Source organism: Schistocerca americana, chromosome 4 (assembly GCF_021461395.2).
Source record: "Schistocerca americana isolate TAMUIC-IGC-003095 chromosome 4, iqSchAmer2.1, whole genome shotgun sequence".
NCBI lineage: Eukaryota > Metazoa > Arthropoda > Insecta > Orthoptera > Acrididae > Schistocerca > Schistocerca americana.
The window spans coordinates 752,759,615-752,768,705 of NC_060122.1; positions in this window are offsets into that span (position 1 = coordinate 752,759,615).

The following is a 9,091-nucleotide window of genomic DNA, read 5'->3' on the forward strand; positions in this document are numbered from 1 at the left end:
CTGAGTCAAAGTAGTGTCATGCGCAAACGGCATCGTCACCGCTTTCACCCGTTTCCAGTGTCGCTACATCAGCAGTTACATGGTGATGACTTTAATCATCGAGTGCAATTCTGTCAATGGGCATTAACAGAGAATGCGTTGCAGTTCTACCTGTTTACCGATGAAGCGGGTTTCACAAACCACGGGGCAGTGAATCTGCGGAACATGCATTACTGGTCCGTGGACAATCCTCGCTGGCTCAGACAGGTAGAGCGACAGCGACCGTGGACTGTAAATGTATGGTGCGGAATCATTGGCGACCACCTCATTGGTCCTCACTTCATTGCAGGGGCCCAAACAGCTGGAACATACATCGCGTTTCTACAGAATGATCTGCCAACGTTGCTCGAAAATGTCCCACTGGAAACGCGTCGACGTACGTGGTATCAGCATGATGGTACACCTGCACATTCCTCAATTAATACTAGGCTGACCCTTGACAGGATGTTCGACGGGCGTTTCATAGGACGTGGAGGACGCATAAATTGGCCAGCCCGTTCTCCCGATCTTACACCTCTGGACTTCTTTCTGTGGGGTACGTTAAAGGAGAATGTGCACCGTGATGTGCCTACAAACCCAGAGGATATGAAACAACGTATTGTGGCAGCCTGCGGCGACATTACACCAGATGTACTGCGGCGTGTACGACATTCATTACGCCAGAGATTGCAATTGGGTGCAGCAAATGATGGCCACCACACTGAACATCAATTGGCCTGACATGTCGGGACACACTCTATTCCACTCAGTAATTGAAAACGGAAACCACGTGTGTACGTGTACCTCACCCCTCATGGTAATGTACATGTGCGCCAGTGAAAAAGACCAATAAAAAGGTGTTAGCATGTGGACGTAATGTGCTGTTCAAGTCTCTTCTGTACCTAAGGTCCATTACCGTTCCCTTTGGATCCCTACGTAATTCGGTGCTCTCCGATACACACGATCGAACAGCGGAGGAGTGGTACTCAAGCGTCAACTTTAGGTTAAAATATCTCCGGGTGTAATTAACATTTTACAATGCAACAAACGGCACTGATTACGTACTTGTTTATATGTTCAGATGTGCTAACAAAACTAACGGGATTCCATTTAAAAAACCATAGGTTTGTGTTAAAAAAACATACTTCCGTGCATTTTTTTATGGTTTGTATGAAACATTACAAGATTTAAGCAATCATCAAACCTGAAAGCATACTAACACTTGATGGACGAAGCGAGGACATAAGAAGCAGAGTAGTACAAAGAGGGAGTTGCTGGAGAAATGAAGTCTCCTAGTCTCAATGACTGGCCTTAGTTTGAGGAAGAAATTTCTGAGAATATACGTTTGAATCGCACAATTGTATGATAGTGAACCACGGACTCTTGGAAAGCCCGCAACGATGAGAATCGAAGCTTTTGGGATGTGTTGCTGTGGAAGGATGTCGAAAATTAGGTGGACTTATAAGAAAAGAGGACATTCTCTGCAGAATCAGTGAGTGGAGGATGTCGGAAACATTGAGAAGAAGAAGGAATAGGATAACAGAACATGTGTTAACACTTTAGGGATGATATCCATGGCATTCCATGGAGCCGTAGGAGGCAACAACTGCAGGTAAAAACATAGATTAGGATATACCCAACAAATAATTGAGGACAGAGGATGCAAGTGCTGCTCTGAGATGAGGAGGTTGGCAGAGGCATCAAACCAGTCAGGAGACAGATGACTTTAAAAAGCTAAAATAAACTCCGCATAAACGTTACGCCTCCAATTCTCGTTTCTTTTCCAGTAAAATACTGGCAGTGATAATTTCTTCTACCATCAAACCAACTAAGCGTGCGTTGAGTGTTATTGAAGAAGGCTGCGTTGTCAATTGCATCGAAGGAATGTCAGATGGAAGTTGTAACCTCCCAACAGATAAAAAATATATAATTATATCATTCACATTTAGTGTAACCTCCCAACAGAAAAATAAAATAAATAATTATAGCATTCGCATTCAGTGTAACTCCCCACAGATAAATTTCGTAACCTACCAATAATAAAATGTACTAATCTCTCAATGAAATTGTGGCTCACTTATAACCTTTCAATAATTAACTGACTGTGACTCTAAACTGGTAAATTTGGACGTTATACTTACCTCAGTGAAATCGCAGGATAACGCGTATATATCTGCTCCTATATGAAATTTTTCTGGCACAGCGCAGTACAATGCTGGCCGATAGATTTGTCATGTATAAAAGGAAACAACTGATTTTTCTTTACAATAATTAGGATGACCACGGATTGGAGAAATTAGTAAATTCTTTAAATTGAGATGAATTATTGTCAAAAGTTAATTTTTATAAGAAAGATTATTATTAAGAGATTTTTTTTTAAATCATTTACATGGGACTTGATATAATAATAGTACATATGCTGCTTTTACCTTATATTACATCGCTCAGGCACCGCCATCGCTCCCCTCGACCGGCCCAGTCAACTCGATACACACGACTGCAAGCTGCTACAAACTCCTACTGCCACACAGTTCCTACTGCGGCCAATATTGCTCTCTGGTCTGAGATTCTCTTATAGCTTACATATCGCAGGCATCGCGTGAGCAATCCATCGAAATTACATCTGCTCGAGTGTGCTAGCAATAAATTCCTTAGTCATGGACCTCTTAGAAAGTAAATTTAAGAATTTTGCAAGAAAGATGTAGTTGATCAAACAGTAATTAATCCGATGTGTGGAATAAGAAGCCAACTTACTATCTTTGTAGTTTCTCTTTGTAGATTATGCAACTTGCCAATTCAGTTTGAAGGCTAATTAAGCCTAGATGTAAAACATTAGTGTTGGAATTTTAACACAAAGTAGCGTTTGCAGGAGAGTTGTTGCTAGTGGGAGGTTGAGTGAATTACTACTCTCTCTAGTGATTTTCATGCCGTTTAATTTTTCCTGAATCGCTTCATGTGTGCCTACACACAAAAGAGGAGAATGCAACAATGTGTGTGTGTGTGTGTGTGTGTGGGTGGGTGGGTGGGTGGGTGTAAGGGAGACAGAGAGAGAGACAGAGAGAAGGAGTCTTTGTGAATTAGAAACATAGAGGCAAACGGTGAAGAGAACGGTGTGAAGGGTGGACGGGTGGCTAAGGGGACACTGTATTGGAGGACGAGAATTTGAGGAACCCGAGGCGTCTTTCCCTCCTTCCCTTTCCCTTTCCCTCACGTAGCCGACACCCTGGCTGAATCCGGAGGCTGACAGGATGGTGGCGAGCGGCGCGTGACGCTGATTGGCAGCTCAATTGCGGACACTTCACCTCCCCCCACCCCCTCCACCTCCTCGGCAACTGCTGTCGGCTGTCATTTGTTCCAGAGTTCATTTGTCGAGCGGGCAGCGGCGACGGAAGGGGAGAAGCCCTCCCGCGATATCTTATGCTTCGCCATGAACTGTCTCTGGTCTGAAGAGGGGCAGAGAAGTGTTTCAACGTAATGCCAAATTGCATTAATACGATGAGCACAGTCGAAGGATGTCGCACAGTTAGTTGGGTATTTCTCTGCGAATACGAATAGAAGGAATACGTCTCAGGTATTTTTCGTTTCTTTCAGTACTAAATATTAACAAAAATTTCAGAAACAGCATCACAAGCTACTGAAATTAACATAGGCTTCCTGTCTGCTTGAAACATTTCTACATTGAATAACCCGCTAGGTAAGGGATGGGTAACAGAATGTCGTACCCACGGGCTGCATTACTTTTTTGCAATGAAGACTCTCACACAGCCACCAACACAATGTGTACAATGGGGTCAGCAGCATGATAAGAGTAAATTACGTTCGATACTGAGTTCCGCTGCAGACTTTTCCCCTACACAAATGCATTATTTTCAGTAGCACTTGTCGATAGATAAACAGAACGACGTCTGCGTAGTTCACCTAATATTTGGATCTGGCACCCTGTAAACAAATATAACCCAGACGAAGAAATACTAGTTTATTAAAATATTATGGTGCGGAAGTAAAGGTAAATTATTCTTTGCTTAAATGACTCACACGGTCCTCAGAGGCAGCGAGTGATACGTGACTTTGGGAAGTAAGCTATTCATACATTTACGCCTATGTTGTTCACAATTATGCCAACAGAAGTACTTTTTCATACATTTGTGACAGACGTTGTATATGAGCACCCTGGTCGACACCAAATATGTACATACAACAATTCAGCTCATAAGTGTTCCAACATATCTGAGGTTCAGACCACAAATACAGGTGCCCCAAAAGCCCATGGATATGTGCAGATGCACCGAAAAATGTAGGGAGAGACATAAAAATTCAGACACATGCCTCGAATGGCAAGGGGTTTTATTGAAATCAAAAACGATTGCCGAAACAGGGAGTCAGATCATCCCTGGTCTGGTTGATAAACACCCTCTGGAATGCACGACTTTCATGCAGGGTGGCACTCACCCCATATCGCCGAACGTCTGAGAGACCTCTTGCGCACATCGTTCGATGACGATCGGGTTCCGGTCCGCCGCGTCCACCAGGCTTCGCCTCGCAGGTCCCTGGATCGCAATCTGTGTGCTTGTTGGTTGTGGGTTTACCTGATTCGCCAGACTACCGCGATCATCCGACCTCCCTAGGAGTTCTGAAAGACAACGTCCGACTGCAGTTTCTCACCAGACCTACTGATGAGCTGTACAGAGATTTTCACAACATTGTTCCTCGACTACAGGCATTGCTGATGAATAACGGCCAACAAGTTGAGCATTTGTTAGAACGAATATCGTCCTTGGTTTGTTCTGCCAATTATGGCTCTTGTATCATATGAAGCGCCATCTGTTTACCATTTTGTGCAATTTTCTTTCCTCAATGAAACAACCCGTCATTTCAAATATGTTTGTCAATTTTTACATCCATACGTGCGTTATTCCGTGAAGTATTGAACTTTCAAACGTTAACGAACTTTGTGTCACCCTGTATTCATTCTTTAGCACGATGTATCCTCAGTTCACCTTCAACGGAGCTGGTGAAAGTCAACCATTCCTTCGTCTTGCCCAATACGCTCTCTCTCATCGTCCTTTTAATAAACTTATTATAAAGCAATTCAACAGTATAATAACTGACATATTTTACACTGAAATACCTCAACAAAACGGCTCTTTGACTGGAATACTCTCTTTCAAATTCTGAAGGTGGCAGGGGTAAAATACAGGGAGCGAAAGGCTATTTACAATTTGTACAGAAACCAGATGGCAGTTATAAGAGTCGAGGGGCACGAAAGGGAAGCAGTGGTTGGGAAGGGAGTAAGACAGGGTTGTAGCCTCTCCCCGATGTTATTCAATCTGTATATTGAGCAAGCAGTAAAGGAAACAAAAGAAAAATTCGGAGTTGGAATTAAAGTCCATGGAGAAGAAATAAAAACTTTGAGGTGTCTTGAAAGGAGGATATAAGATGAACATCAACAAAAGCAAAACGAGAACAATGGAATGTCCAATTAAGTCGGGTGATGCTGAGGGAATTAGATTAGGAAATGAGACGCTTAAAGTTGTAAAGGAGTTTTGCTATTTGGGTAACAAAATAACTGATGATGGTCGAAGTAGAGAGGATATAAAATGTAGACTGGCAATGGCAAGGAAAGCGTTTCTGAAGAAGAGAAGTTTGTTAACGTCGAGTATATATTTAAGTGTCAGGAAGTCTTTTCTGAAAGTATTTGTATTTAGTGTTGCCATGTATGGAAGTGAAACGTGGACGATAAATAGTTTAGACAAGAAGAGAATAGAAACTTTCGAAAAGTGGTGCTACAGAAGAATGCTAAAGGTTAGATGGTTAGATCACATAACTAATGAGGAGGTACTGAATAGAATTGGGGAGAAGAAAAATTTGTGGCACAATTTGACCAGAATAAGGGATCGCTTGGTTGGACATATTCTGAGGCATCAAGGGATCATCAATTTAGTATTGGAGGGCAGCGTGGAGGGTAAAAATCGTAGAGGGAGATCAAGAGAGGAATACTCTTAACAGATTCAGAAGGATGTAGGTTGGAGTGGGTACTGGAAGATAAAGAACCTTGCACAGGATAGAGTAGCAAGGACAGGTGCATCAAACCAGTCTCAGGAGTGAAGACCACAACAACAACAACCTCAACACACTGTAATGTCCCTGCGTAATGTTATATATTTTAATATTCCGGCTGCAAGTATCAGTGATGATATGCTACTGTCCTTGAGACACAACGCTCTTCGCTGTGACGACGGCGTTCTTTGCTGTGAAAAAAAGAAGGCATTTTTTTTTTTTTTTTTGGCAATTGTCGGAGAGAAGAACGCCTATTGGACATTGTGTTTTTCTGAGGTCAGGTAAGTTGACATGTAGATGTAATTTGAAGTGCAGAGGTCAACTTGCGATCGCAGTTATCAAGAATAAGAAAATTTCTCTTATGAAGCAGAAGGTAAATATCGTCTGTGAACTTTTATTCGATGTTGGATCCCCGGACCTTCATAAAAACTATAAGTTTCTTTAGCAATATAGTGCATAGTGATTTATCGCGAATTAACAATATTGGGCGAATCTGCTACTATCACGGTCCGAACGACGTGCAATAGAAATATTGCCGTCAGCTTGTGTGTCGAAGACGTTCACTAAGTGACCTGTTTGTTAATCAGAAGATACCACTCTGCCACTGTTGTTGATCCTTCTCGTTCTGAAAGTGTTCCCAGAAAATCTTACGGCGACTGTGAGTGTTTTAGCTGCCAAGAGAGACGGAGTCTTCATCGTGAGTTGTACCACTTTTCTTCTACTGTGCCTGGTGTTCTCTGAGACCGGAGAAACGGAAACCTCCGACCGCCAACTCATCCTGTACCCGTTCTCTCCTCACAGCAGCCACCCCGAAAACATAGCAATCAACAGTAAAATTATTTCACAGATTTTTGTATTAGACTGGTGAATAGTTTTAAAATGTATGCGTCTAGGTACAAAATCAAAAGAGAGTTTAAATGCAGTACCTGTCTTATCTGTGTAAAAGTGATTAATTTTTTTCGACGTACCAGTTCATTAAAACTCCCCACGTTTATTTTATCAAAACAATTACAAAAACGTGAACTCTCCTCTCTTTGCTTCCACTCAGTTCAACACCAGGAGAAGACAAAGTACGTAAGTGTTACTTCTGTTACTTTACTTCAACACAACTGGAAAAGGGACTGCGCAGAGATGGAATGACTCAGTTGAGTGCCTAATAGCGACTAAAACACGCTTTACGAGGAAGGGACCGCCGTGGCTTGGAGTCATTACACCACGAATTACGCTGTCAGAACAGGCCTGACGCACCGGTTCTAGGCAAGCATCTTCCAGTCTCCTCCCATTAAAATCCCGAGGAACGTCTGTGTGAGCGCATCTGCGTAAATTACAAGAAGAGGAGAGAGCCTGCTGTGACTCTATATTTGCTGCAAATTTTGTCCTTGCTAACCAACAGCCACTTTCTTAAGTATGCTTCTGTATTTCTTGCAAGTAACATGATGTTTCAGCACCTGCTCATAATTCAGTTTGATGTCGCCAAATTCAACTACTCTTCTACACACCATACGTCAGCTGAAACTAATAAGAACTTGCAGCGTGCTGCAGGTGAAAAACAGGTCCTCAGCTTCTCTTATAACTGAGATAAATGGTTGTAGCTCCGTCGTAAGTTGAATTTAGAAGTATCTTTTTTTATTTCTTGGTGATGACAAATGCCGACTTAACGTGGTGTATTTCACTACTGTTAATTCGGCCACAGTACTGCGCTGATCACTGAAGGGAAAGTTTCTGTACATGTGCTACCGCCTGTATTTGTCACACTTACGGGTGATATGAAAATGGATACAGGTGTCATCGTCAAGAAATAAAAATTGACAGTTCTCACTGCAACCTATGACGGAGCTCCAATTATTTATTTCAGTTTAAACTAATAAATATTAATTGACCAACTCCTCTTAAAGTATTGCTCCACCTATTAACACTTAGGCTTCATACACAAACACATGTACTCATCCATTCCGGCATACTAAAAGTTCATCAAACAAATATATGGTGTAATTTAAGCAGGTGATATCGTCAGGAATGGACAACTGTAAAACTAAAATTGAAACGGCGGCTGGGGTGGCTGAGCGGTTCTATGCGCTACAGTCTGGAACCGCGTGACCGCTACGGTCGCAGGTTCGAATCCTGCCTCGGGCATGGATGTGTGTGATGTCATTAGGTTAGTTAGGTTTAAGTAGTTCTACGTTCTAGGGGACTGATGACCTCTGAAGCTAAGTTCCATAGTGCTCAGAACCTCCTGAACTATTTTTAGAAATTTGAAACAAAATATAGAGTCTAATGTTAAAGTGAAGAGCGCTTGTAACATTTTAACTTATTTTGCTAAGATCACAAAGAGAGTCAATTTTGATTTATGATGATACACCCTGCAAGTCACATTTAGGCCAGAGAGATAAATGTTGTATTAACTTCTTGCGAACCACAATGAACTGTTGATGAAAGTAGATCCAATTACAAAATTCTCCTGCGTTAATGTGAATGTAACTGTAACTCTAATGGATAAAAAATTATACCTGCGAGAAAATATTATGTTTTTACTGTATCAATGTAAAAGTGTTCGACTGGTTATATTCTCTCGAAATTCCACTGAAAAATCCTTCTTTAAGAAAACTAACTTATTTGATATATATACTTCCTGCTGTAAATAGTTTATTACTTATTTAACCTAATCAGTTTAGAGCCTTAAGATATTTCACAAATTTTAATAATTTAAAAATTCATTCACCAAGTTAAGTAACAGCATTAGTTGTGATACAATTGACAAAGGTCTCGTTTCAAACACTGTCGTTTGTGTCTTGGATGAATATGTGTTGTTATTGTGACAACATATGACCCATGGCCTAGGGTAGCGTCTTTGATTAGTAGTTAAAACGTCCTCTGTCTCTGGTTTGATACCAGCCACTGTTTAAATTTTGATTAATAATCAACATTAGTCGCCGAAGACATCAGGCTTAAGAAATCTCCCTCATTCTGCCAACGGCCTTGTCAAAGAGGTGGGGAAACTGCCCCTAAAGGTGGAAGA